This window comes from Periplaneta americana, chromosome 12, assembly GCF_040183065.1.
Source record: "Periplaneta americana isolate PAMFEO1 chromosome 12, P.americana_PAMFEO1_priV1, whole genome shotgun sequence".
NCBI classification, from domain to species: Eukaryota; Metazoa; Arthropoda; class Insecta; order Blattodea; family Blattidae; genus Periplaneta; species Periplaneta americana.
The window spans coordinates 91768266-91781939 of record NC_091128.1 but is presented as its reverse complement, the minus strand read 5'-3'; the positions used below and the strand labels follow the sequence as shown (position 1 = coordinate 91781939).

The window sequence follows — 13674 nt, the reverse complement described above, 5'->3', positions numbered from 1 at the left end:
GAGACTGTTAACTGAACAACAACAACAATAATGTCGTTGATGCCTACGATAATAACACTAATAACGCCGATAATAAAGATAATAGCGTCTTTGTAGTAAAGAACATTAACAATAATGTCGATAATAAAGAATAATTACATCAATAAGGACTATAATGCCTTCTTTGGCATTAAGGACGTCAACGATAGTGCCCATAATAAAGAAGATAATGACATCTTTGACGTTAAGGTCGCTGACTATGTTAGTGATAAGGACAATAATGGCTCAGTAATGTCGATGGTAAATGCTATAATGATAAGGAAGATAATGACATCGACGATAATTTTAATTATAAGGACGATAATGACATCAATAATGTCCATGACAACGATAATGATGTCTTTGACTTTATAGGACGTTAACGATAATGTCAGTTAAAATGATCATAATGACACCAGTAATGTCTATGATAAATGCGGTAATGAGGTGAATAATGGTGAGGACGATAATGATATTGACGTTAATTTTGGTGATAAGGACGATAATAACATCAGTAGTGTCTATGACAACGATAATGATGACTTTGATGTTAAGGGGCGTTAACGATATCAGTTATAAGGACCACAATGACATCAGTAATATCGATGATGAGGACGATAATGACATTAATGATGTCGACGATAAGGATGATAATAACGTCAATAATGTCGATGATAGGGACAAGAATGACATCAGTTATGTCGACGATAAGGATGATGATAACGTCAATAATGTCGATGATAAGGACAATAATGGCATCAGTGATGTCAATGATGAGGATGATGACGTCAATAATGTCGATGATAAGTACAATAATGACATTAGTGATGTCGACGATAAGGATAACAACATCAATGTCGATGATAAGGACAATAATGGCATCAGTGATGTCGACGATAAGGATGATAATAACATCAATAATGCCGATGATAAGGACAATTATGATATCAATGATGCCGACGATAAGGATGCTGACTAATGTCAAAGATAAGAAGTGCGATAATGATGTGAATGTCGACAAGGACGATAATGACGTCTTCGATGTTAAGGACGTTGAAGGTAAAAGGACTAAAGAAGACGTTGATTAAAGTGACGATTGCAATAATGACGATAATAATAACAATAATGCCAATGAACATATTAGTGATGAGTTAATGACTGATTACTAGACCTTTATGCACTAAAAAATCTGAAAATATGCATGCAACTATGCAGTAAAAATTGTTGCAATATGCGCTAAAAATTTAAATATATGCAGTAAAAAATACACTTTAGAGGTTTATTTGGTTTTTTAATATGATATAAATGAAAATAATAATTTAAAGCAATAATAATATTGTCATGTAACCGTAATCATTTTTATTAAATCTCTTTTCCTATAAATGTATAAATTATTCATTTTACACGCATATTTGAATTGGTACATTTTTAACTTTGTAACTTTCCAGCTCCTTTTTACCTTTTTTCCATTCACGTAATTTTTACAGCAATAAACAACCTATGATTTCTCCAGGTTCTCTAGTATGAAATTTCTCCTCTTAACTGTCAAAATAGTTCAAATGCGCAGAACGACCCCTCGACATCACATGGTGTGACTGGTGCATATTTGTAAGCTTGGTTGTGCAGTAAAACTTGTTTAAATGATAATTTACATACCACGAGACTTCAGTGTCTCATATTTTAAAATACATTCAATTTTGTTTCTATGAAATCAGAGCGTACTAGGAGCATTGTTGTTGCAGCAATTTCATGACCTCAACAATAGATGCATTTATGCTCGACCATGCCGAAAAGTAGTAATTATACACCTGGTAGCAACGCTTTAATGGACCTTATTAAAGTACACCTATTCATTAAAGTTCAGTTCTTCAACCAATCAGAATACCCCATTGTAGCAATATGAAAGCGCAGGTATCGATTATTCTCGGATATGCAATCGAAAGACAACTAGCGAAACGTCACGGAGGCTGGAAATCCAATACTGTCGCAGAAGATTATGTTCTGTTACTATAATAATTAGCGTTAATTGTAAGTAATATTCAAATAAATTCAATTTGTCATCTCGTTTTTCAATGTCTAAATCAATTTCAATGTTATATCAAGATTAATGTTCATTTTACTCTCTAGATTATATCAAGGTCGTCGACTTTGTTTCTCGGAAAAAATCAATACTTTCGCGTCTGCGCACATCTCACAATTTATGAGATAGGCTATTGCACAAGGTCAGTTACGTTCCTCACTCACATAAATAACATGAATACTTATGAATAATTTCAAGTTAGAAATATGGTCGAGCATAAAAAGTCGTATGAAACTTGCCTATAATGGTAATTAAGACGCTCGTATGAAAATTATGAAACTCGCTTGCGCTCGTTTCATAAACATACTCGCGTCTTAGTTACTACCATTATAGGCTCGTTGCATAATGTACTATTATTGTCGCAGTTGCCTAAGCCTATGTTAAAGTGGAAAACGACCTAACTTATACACTAGGAAGAAGTATCCACTGTCGTCGCATCAATGTCATTCATCAGTTCAATAATTATCTAATTATTGGTTTTATTTTTCACGTATTTTTTATATTTCTTGGAAATAAATTCCTATTTTTATCACAAAGAAATTTCGAAAGTATGTAATAAATCGGGGAAAACAAGAAAAGCCGTTAATACTAGAGTCAGTTACTAACTCATGGCAACTATTTTTTTCCACAGAATTCCAGACCCTGATCCACATTTTTCGATATTCGGCAATGACGTTGGGACGTATGATACTTAGCCTGTTGATGCCGCTAGATCAGCGATGGGCGTTTGAGTGCATTTGCCCTCCGTGCGCACGGGGAATTCCAAGTGCGAGCGCTGCAGCGCGCTATAGTGTGCCAGCAGCTATAACAGATCTTACACAGCTTTTAAATGAGTTAAATTTAGGACTTCAGGGAAAAGAAATTCTTAATACACAATTTGATGATAGAATTGCGGCTTTTAATGAGAAAATGCTGTTCTGGATATGTCAAATGCAAAAGGGCGAAATATATCATTTCCCATCCTTATCTAAGCGCATAGAATTTTGAACAATGAAAATTTCGAAATGTACGCATGTATTCTATCCGGTCTATTAGAGGATTTTACATCAAGGTTCCACGATTTAGATTGCCTGGAAATGGATTTGCGTATTTTTGCTACATGTTCTGATTCCAACTGTTTATTGATAACGTCCCCCCTTCATTATAGTGTGAATTGATTGACCTGAGATGTGATCGAGAGATGCGAGCGAAATATGATTCAAGGTCGAGTCTTATGCAGTTTTATGACGGATTCCCAAGAGGACGCTTTTCCGATCTGCATAAGCTGTGTGAGAAAATTTTGTGTTTATTTGGTTCCACTTATAGATGTGAACAGTTGTTTTCTATTACGAAAATAAACAAATCTCAAACGAAAAATGATGGGCTTTTAACGGCAGTTCTTCGCATAACTTGTGCTAATACAGTTTCTCCAAATCTTGAGAAATTGAGTAATATGAATTAATGTGCAACAGACATGTTTTGTTTTGTGTTTAAAGAAGTGTTTTATTACTTTGTGTTCTTACTTAGTTTGGTAGAATAACATTTTCTTTTGAAACATACAGTACGTACCGCAACTTGAATAAACCGGTTTTCGTGCACCCCATAAGCACACTTCTCTCGTAGTACACCGTGCAAGCACAGAGTGCATAATTCTGCCCAACCCTGCGCTAGATGGTGTAAATATTCAAGGACGGAAGAGGAAGGGCTGCTCGAAAGTCAGTTGGTTTTCAACCGTTGTCAAGTATGGATGTCAGTCAACTAGAATAACAAGCAGTGCTTCGCGGTCAAAACGCGATGAAATGTCACGCACAACTCGTAGAAGCTGTTGGAGATCATGCTCTCCCATACAGAAACGTCCCGAGTTGTTGAACAATGCAATCATCCTTCACGATAATGCAACAGTCAATATAGCAGATATTGTTGAGACCGGTTTACGGCGCTGGAGAGGTGAAGTACTAGACCATCCCTCCCACTCGCCTGATCTGTCACCATGCTATTTCGATTTGATACCGAAGTTGAAAGCTCCATTGCGTGGGAGATGCTTCCCTACATAAGAAGACATCGCTAATGCAGTTCAACGCGAGATTACCAGACTGGACAATGGAGCAGCTGATGGTATTCGTCGCCTCCTCATCGTTGGCAATGAGCGGTTGATTGCCTTGGTGATTACTTCGAAGGTTCTTAATGTGTTAATATGCGTGCAGATTATTATGCTCAACATTATTACGGTAGATGAACTTTTATTATTTTCACTCTTCTCCATTGTCTACAATACGTCTTGAGTAACCATTGTAAGAAACATTATTGGTAAAGTACATTGTGTGTTTTCATGTGTGTATTATGAAATTTTGTGTAACAAAACATTTGTCTGTAAAAAAATAGTTGCCATGGCTTAGTAAATGACCCTCGTGTATGCATTTAAATATGCAAAATAAAAACATACATTATGTACATTTAAAGGGGATAACTCTTGAAGTCCGCACCTGTGGAGTAACGGTCAGTGCGTCTGGCTGCGAAATCAGGTGGCCCGGGTTCGAATCCCGGTTGGGACAAGTTACCTGGTTGAGGTTTTTTCCGGGGTTTTCCCTCAACCCAATACGAGCAAATGCTGGGTAACTTTCGGTGCTGGACCCCGGACTCATTTCACCGGCATTATCACCTTCATATCATTCAGACGCTAAATAACCTAGATGTTGATACAGCGTCGTAAAATAACCCAATAAAAAATAACTCTTGAAATATGCATTTGTGCAAAATAAAGTTGTCTTCACTCGAACATAAAAATCATGATCGGCAAAGACCCACTTGTATTTTTTCAATATGCCAAATCAATAAAAATATGGAATTGCATGAAATTCCGTGGTCTACTAAAGACTGTTGTATCAATAATAATTATATCCGTGACTATAATGGTAGGAATGACAATAATGGAGATGGCAATATTAACTATGTACAGTAGACGATAATGCGACGATGATAATGACGATGACAGTAAAGATAATGACATCTCTCACGGTAATGGAGATACTAGTAATCATGGTGATGATGACGGTGTTGACCGTATCCCGGAGCAAGAAATTCGAGAGCTATGTTCACTCTGCTGGGACGTAAAATAATATGAACCAGATTCGAGACATAATAAATCAACATTTAGCATTTGGCTGTTATTCAACGGGTCGCGGCGTTCAATGTCAACGTGGTTATATGATCATAATATGCTGTCGTCTTGACACGCCTTCCATCTCGATGCGTATTTGTCCTGCATGATTTTCATAATCTGCTGATAATGAGATCTCTTCGCTACGGAGCGATAATTATGTGTGAAAACAAGGTGGCGTGATAGTACCGGTCCCAAAGAAACGTAACTGAAGTCTAGTGCTAAGTAAATAACAGTCAGCTGTGGGCATGCAGCTTCAGAGCTACAAGTGATTCGAATCATTTCAAGGACGTGAACTAGCAGCTGTGCCAAAAGGTAGCATGCGAATGACCTTCAAACCATCCCTGTACTCATGGACATAAAGCGCGTCGCAAGCAGTCAAGAGATGTTTGTGATTCCACTCGTTGTTAGGGGTGCACAATATGTTTACCTTGAGAGAATAGAAGACTTTGGTGCAAAAATCGATCAAGTTCCATTTCTTTTATAAGTATGATAATTTTAATAATCATTAAACTGGACAAGTTGAATACTGTAAGCTTAGCTCTTTCACAAGTGGCAATGTCATTAAATCCTCTTTCAGCTTCCATGCTGCTAATGTAATAGAATTCGCGATTCTTTTGTCTTTGGCTATAGTTAATTGCAGGGGGGCATTGTTCGTTCCTATTAAGTTATCCTTACTTACTTACAAATGGCTTTTAAGGAACCCGAAGGTTCATTGCCGCCCTCACATAAGCCCGCCAGCGGTCCCTATCCTGTGCAAGATTAATCCAGTCTTTCTCATCATACCCCACCTCCCTCAAATCCATTTTAATATTATCCTCCCATCTACGTCTCGGCCTCCCTAAAGGTCTTTTTCCCTCCGGTCTCCCAACTAACACTCTATATGCATTTCTGGATTTGCCCATACGTGCTACATGCCCTGCCCATCTCAAACGTCTGGATTTAATGTTCCTAATTATGTCAGGTGAACAATACAATACATGCAGTTCTGTGTTGTGTAACTTTCTCCATTCTCCTGTAACTTCATCCCGCTTAGCTCCAAATATTTTCCTAAGCACCTTATTCTCAAACACCCTTAACCTATGTTCCTCTCTCAGAGTGAGAGTCCAAGTTTCACAGCCATACAGAAGAACCGGTAATATAACTGTTTTATAAATTCTAACTTTCTAGTTATCCTACAAGACATTTCAGAAGTCGTAATAATTTATTATGAAAAATCTTGAACAAGCATTGCAAAAGTTGGTAGTTTCTTATATTTTCAATCGATTGCTTTAGGAGAATGTAGAATAGAAGATAGTTGAATTAGAAAAGTGAATGTATTTTATTTTTCCTCGCCAGCTACTTTAACAAAGGGCTCGGAACAAATGTAAATATTTAACAAAAGACTCACGCGAGCCCTTGCGAGTGCCCATCAGCACGCTTCCCCTCATGATAGTACAGTCGCTCACAATTTACTGTTATTCATACCTTATTTCATTTCATTCCTTAAACAAACTTAAATTTATTTATCCTAGTTCCATTATCCTAATTTTTGTTAAAAAATTTATATACAATCAAAGGCATTTCCTCAAATCTCCCGTCATTCTCCCCACCCCCTAAAGATTTAAGTTTAAAAAATCTCTCATGAATGATCTCTTGGATTTGTTCAATTATTTATATCGATAGTAGACGTTTGTTACGTTCACAAAGAATGTTCGTTTTCCCCTTCCTTGCGAAATTGGTAAAGAATAGTTATTTATCAGGGTAAAGGTTGGTAATATTGTGATACTAATAATATCATGATAGTACTTTTTGGGAATTTTTTTACAATTTTACTGAGCGAGAGAAGGGCCGGTTTTGTGCAGAAACTTGTCCACGAACATTCCCTTAATACGTTGACACAAAAAAACCTATCTTCCTCTCGCTCAGTAAAATTTTAAGAAAATTCTCAAAAAGAACTATCATAATATTATTAGCAGGGAACGGATTTATATGGACTAAAAATATATGAAATATGTAAATATATATGTAGTTATTTTTACCAAAATATGGAATTAAATATGGATTTTTACCAAAATATGGAATTAAATATGGACTTAAAATTATAAAAAAATGACTATGTACGTTAAATATTGGTACATTTTAATCAAACTAAACAAAAAATATAATGGACGTACCTTATCTTCCAATGTAGTTTCAACAAAACACAATTTTTATTGTCTGTTACCATAACAATAGGTTACAAACATTTCTTTCAAGTGCTGAAAAGTGAATCTTCTTCTATTGTCTCTGAGGATAGATTTATACTGACTAAAAGAGCGTTCGACGTCACAAGAAGTAACTGGTACATAATTCAATTTCACAATGTCTGCTGGGGATAAGTCCAAGTTAATCTTCACTGTTGATTCACCACTCATCACAGCAACAACCTTTTGTAGTTCTTCATATCCAGGGTTTTTTGAAAGTACAGTGTCCACCTTAGCTCTTACTGCATCTGCAACTTTACCTCTACCACGATTCAGTTGTTCCACAGTACTATTTATAATTTCAAAACTTTCAGATAGTGAAAGGTGCCTATTTTGGAGACTTTTGAGCGTTTTTATGATGCATGAAAAAGTATGCTGAATGTGAGCTAAGTCATTCTTCACACTTATGTCACAGGTAACTGTTTTCGCAGTATCAATTGAGACTGCATCTTCAGAGTCCAATGCAAGGAGAACATTGTTAATAGAGTCTATATGTTCGGCATAATATTCAACTGCTTCTAGCCATGTACCCCATCTAGTTAAAATTGGCTTTGGTGGCAATGGAATTTCAGGGTACATTTCTTTCAACACGTTAACTCTACTGGGAGCTTTGAGAAATACTTTTTTCACTGATGAAATCAACAAATCTACTTTAGGGAAATTGTCTCTGACCACTTCTGCCACACGATGAAATGCATGCGCCACACAAGTAAAATGAGTCAATTTAGGATATACAACAGATAATGCTTGTCCAGCTTTGACCATATAAGGGGCAGCATCGCTAATAAAGAATAACACATTATCGTACATAATACCCTTTGGCCACAGGATACCCATAGCTTCGTTGAACAGTTTAACTATAGTTTTGTTATTGCACTTTTCTAGAACATCACAATGTAAAAGAATTCGTTCAGAATATTGTTCACTTAACAAACCGATAACTACATTACCAACAAGTCTACCTTCTTTGTCGGGAGTCTCATCAATGGAAACCCAAATTGAACTATCTTTAATTTCATCTCTTATCTTCTGTATTGTCTCATCGTAGATGGATGGAGCATACGTCTTCCTAAGTGTTGACTCATCCGGGATTGTATGTTGAGTATATTTTTCAAGGAATTCCCTGAAGACCTTATTCTTTAGTTTGTAGAGAGGAATATCAGCAGAGATGAGAGAACGGCACAGGTCGATGTTAAACTCAGATCTTACATTCGATGTTGTTGGTTGTGTTAAAAACAATTGTCTCTGCTTGGAATTTAGTTGTTTGTTGGCCTGATGTTTACTAGTTGTAATGTGTTGTTGCACCAGGAACTTTTGTGTAGATGATACTGCACACTGACACAAATTACAAAATAATATTTTATTGTCAGTTGATAAACCATCTTCTTTAAATTCTGAAATGTAACTTGTTAGTTTTGATTTTAAATTGACTGAATGACGTACTTTTGGCATATTTACCGTCTTTATAGTATGATTTACAAAACTGAACCTATGTGTACTCTGACTGGCATTTAACTGTTGAGCTGCACAACTGAAGTCTGTTAAAAATTTTAAATTAAATTAATACAGTTTTGTAACTTACTTTCCCATTGTTGATAGGACTGCTAATTTTCAAATAACTCTGATGTTAAAGGGATTACTGAACATGTGTTTAAATCTCTATTGTTGAAATGTATTTTTAAAAGTTAATGGAATTTTGTTTTGTTTTATTGTTAAACCTAATATAATATGGACTGTTTTATATGAAATATGGAAAATATATGGAAATTAACGAAAATATGTACTAAACTCTAAAATATGGAAAAATATGGAAAATAAAAGTAGGATTTTTCAACCCTACACATTGTGAAACATAAAGATAATGCAAAATATAAATTATATTAGCTTTATAAGTAAATATGTATTTACATATAAATCCTCTCCCTGATTATTAGTATCACAATACTACCAACCTTTACCCTATATGAGTATCGTTTCATATTAAAACACGAGTTTGATACCCAGTCGAATATTGTAATATAAAATTACGATAAGTATATCGTACAACGTTTTATCCACTTTGATAAACAATTACTTTTTTAATGAGAATAATTGTATTATTTTTATTAGTTTTGAATAAGTATTTAGTGGAGAGGCGATTATATTAATATTAATTCCGTGCGAGAGGCGATTCATTTATGTTTGTTTTATTCGTTTTGAACACGATAGGTTTTGCTTATAACAAAAGAATAGCAATAATAAGGGAAATAAATGGACAGTATTAAAATGAGTTCAAACTAGGATTCAGATATTGAAAATGGTGCAAATTCTGCAATTGAATGTTTAGTGCTATCAAAATCCGACGTAAGATATGAAGTGGAATATAAAAAATTTGAAGATGGTGTTCCAAGAAAAATTTATGTATTTATTTATTCATTTATTTATTATTTTGCTAATAATTGTAACATAAATTATAAAATAGACAGGGAAACCTTAGCTCGCCCCTGAAAGAGTAGAACTCGTGCTCAGGGGCGGATTCCTGCATTGAAATTAATAATTATACAATACAATTATAATTAATAATTATACAATACGATTATAATTAATAATTATACAATACAATTTGCAATTATATTATATAAATTTAAATTTACAATTTTTCAATTTTTATAAAATCCATACATAACTTTTTAAATTTAATACTAGAACTATTAGAATCGACAAGATTAGGATATTTAAATATAAATTTGTTATATATTCTTGGGCCTAAATTACTACTATGATTAAATACTGTAACAGTGTTGCATTTTGGTTCAAACAATCTTAAAGAATTCATACCTTTTGTTTCATAACTATGAGAATACAATTCAAAATTATTTCGATTTTTATGTATGGATTTTATTAATACAATATAACGTATCAATATTTCGACTATTCAGTCTTCTGTAGCATCTTCAAATGCAAAGAATCAACATAACAAATTATTGTATGTTTTTAATAAATAAAATCAATTCCATTTTAATTTAATGTGTGGTTCACATTACGTAACCAGTTAGGTAATTGCAGTATCACTAGTTGCGTAATAGAAATATCATTAAATAGAGACCGGATTTTAAAGGGGATCCTTTTCTTTTTATTTCAATACGAAACATGAAATAATTAATCACGATGTTCAAAACTATCTTCCACCGACCAAATTATGTGCTTTTGACTTTCCTTTTTTCAGTCCATATTCCCTTTTCCCCCCCTTTTTAAAACATCTCTTATTTTGGTCCTTTTTTAAACATAATATCGCAAACATTTAGATAATTGTCCTATATTTTTTCCGATAGACCTATAACTTAGCAAGCGAAAATAAATATCGTTCTTCTTCTGACTCCAGACATTGAAAGACTAATAAAGTGTGCTGATTTAGAGTTCAGGATAAAAAGAAAATATTACCTCTGGTTCAGTTGATGTTGAGCGGACATTTTCTGTTTATAAAGACAATCTGCATTCAAAGAGGCAGAATCATATTGAAACATATTGGAATGTTGAATGTGATCAAATACAACACTTTCCTTATGTTGTGAAGCGATAAATCTGTAGTGCTCGGGAAAAGTGGCACAAGTCAAAAATGTTAATTTTACAGGAGAAGGAAAAAAACTGTCTTCACACTGGTTTATGAATTATTGTAATGGGAGAAATACTTATGTTTCTTTTCCCAGGCGAGCAGATGTTCCGTAAGTTGTCAATAAATTATTAAAAAATGTTTGTGGAAACTGACTTATCCACTTTTCCCAAACACTGCAGAAATATAACCTTGTGTGTGCTATATGTATCCATGAATGTCCTGAAGTGTGTTTTCATTAAAATAGTACCCTTTTGAAGGAGTAATAAAGTCCTTTTTGAAGTCCTTTTTTGACTATATCAAATACAACACTTTCGTCCACACCTGTGGAGTAACGGTCAGCGCGTCTGGCCGCGAAACCAGGTGGCCCGGGTTCGGATCCCGGTCGGGGCAAGTTACCTGGTTGACGTTTCTTCCGGGGTTTTTCCTCAACTCAATAGAGCAAATGCTGGGTAATTTTGGGTGATGGATCCTGGATTCATTTCACCGGCATTATCACTTTCATTTCATTCTGACGCTAAATAACATGACAATGAGATGTTGATACAGCGTCGTAAAATAACCCAATAAAATAAAATAAAATACAACACTTTCGTTATGTTGTGAAGAGAGAAATGTAAGATTGTATGTGCCATGTATATCCATGAATGTGCTAAGTGTGTTTTTGGGAGTAATATAGTGTTTTTTCTGGCTAAAACTGCCCTGTTTTTGTCCTTTTTTATGAAAAATTTTCCCTTTAAATGCTAGTCTTTAATCATTACCTAACTAGTTGCGTAATGAATATGTTTACAACATTTTGATTAATGATGTAAAGTACACATTACATAATCAAAGTGGATAAAAGCACTTCTTACTGTAAGTAGAATGTGATGTAATATTGTAATGTCACTAAATTACAGTACTAAAAATATAGAACATAATATTGATTTAATTATTTTTACTTCGATCTAAAGAAGTACCGTATTGGCCCGAGTGTAAGCCGCACCCGAGTATAAGCCGCACCCTTAATTTTAGGGGGAAAGGAGAAAAAAAAAGAAAAATTGAGTGCAGAATGAGAAAAAAAGGAAAATTGAGTGCAGTGAAATTTACCTGTCACATTATACAGTTACAAAACTGTTTACACTATTTAAACACTTTTTCTTCAATTACGGTATTACGTGGGTAAATCACCAAAAATACCGGTACAACTAATCACCGTCTTCTCCAATGTCACTGCTGACTTCACTACTACCGGTACCGGTATTTGTTTCATCACTGTCACTTTGTTCATCACTCTCCGCCCAAAGTGCGTCGTCCTCACTGCCATCCAGAGCATTAGACACGCAGCATTTCTTGAAGCCTTTGATGATTGAATCTGGTGATATCGTGTGCCATGAAGAGAGAATCCACTCACACATAAGGCTGACAGATGGCTTCTTGATCTTCCCAGATGGAGTGAATGCATGACCCCCTTCTAGAAGCCAATCCGAATACTGTTTTCGGAGATGGTCTTTAAAAGGCTTGTTCACGACGACATCAAGCACCTGCAATTTTGATGTCATACCTCCAAGTATGACGACTAGGTCTGTCTTCAATGCAGTAATTTTCTTCTTTACTTCGGGTGTGAGGTGACCTTTAAAGGCATCCAATACTAACATAGCCCTCTTACAGAGCAGCGCACCTGGTCTGCGATTCCAAACCGTAGCTAGCCAGTCCACCATTAGTTCGGTTGTCATCCATCCTTTCTCTTGGCAACGAATCACTAATCCCTTAGGTAAATTCTCCTTGGGCATAGTTTTACGCTTCAGAATAACGTACGGAGGCAGTTTTCCTCCATCTGCCGTAACCGCCAGCATCACAGTGATTCTTTGTTTTTCATTTCCAGTTGTTCTCAATGATATGCTTTTCGCCCCTTTATTGTCAACTGTCATATTGCTCGGCATGTCCCAAAATACAGGCGTCTCGTCGGCATTGCCGATCTGGTGTAATGGGTAAGAGTGGCGCTGACGCAATTCAATGACGTGCCTCTGGAAGTTGATGAGTTTTTCAGTAAAATCCTCTGGCAGTCTCTGTGCTAATGAAGTGCTTCGTCGGAGAACAAGGCCACTTCTACGCATAAACCTGCGGCACCAACCTATACTCCCATGGAATTCTGTCAGTGGAATGTTTAGGGTCTTCGCTATTTCCAACGATTTTACCTGGATTACTTGTCGAGAGATAGGCATCCCTTCTTTCCTTTTGTCTTGTACAAAGGAAAGGACCCTACGTTCTAGTTCAGGGTATTTCCCAGCCTTGGGTCCTCTAAAAGATTTTCTGGTTGTATTGGCATTTTTCAGTTTATCCTCCGAGGCGATCCAGCGCCGCACATTAGACTCATCCACACTACACTTTTTGCCGGCTTCTCTATTAGACGTACTCCTAGCATGACGAATAACTGCAAGTTTGAAACTAGCGTCATAACTGCGCCGAATTCCCAAGCTTGTTGAAGCTTTTCTTTCTACGTTTCCGCTCATGGCTGAACCCGTAGCTATGTACAAACTGTTTTAATCTGTCCTATCATACACAAGAGTACGATCACTGTAATATGAAGATTGGTACATTGTTGCGTCATATACCATACGACTGCTGACAATTTCAAACACGAGCG

The 13674-nt window shown here is 35.6% G+C and overlaps 1 protein-coding gene across 2 annotated transcripts in view; it reads left to right on the top strand.

Annotated features, from left to right (window-relative positions):
* LOC138710684 (monocarboxylate transporter 14) overlaps positions 1-13674 on the top strand; it is a 594707-nt gene that overhangs the window by 315687 nt on the left and 265346 nt on the right. The window lies entirely within an intron of this gene.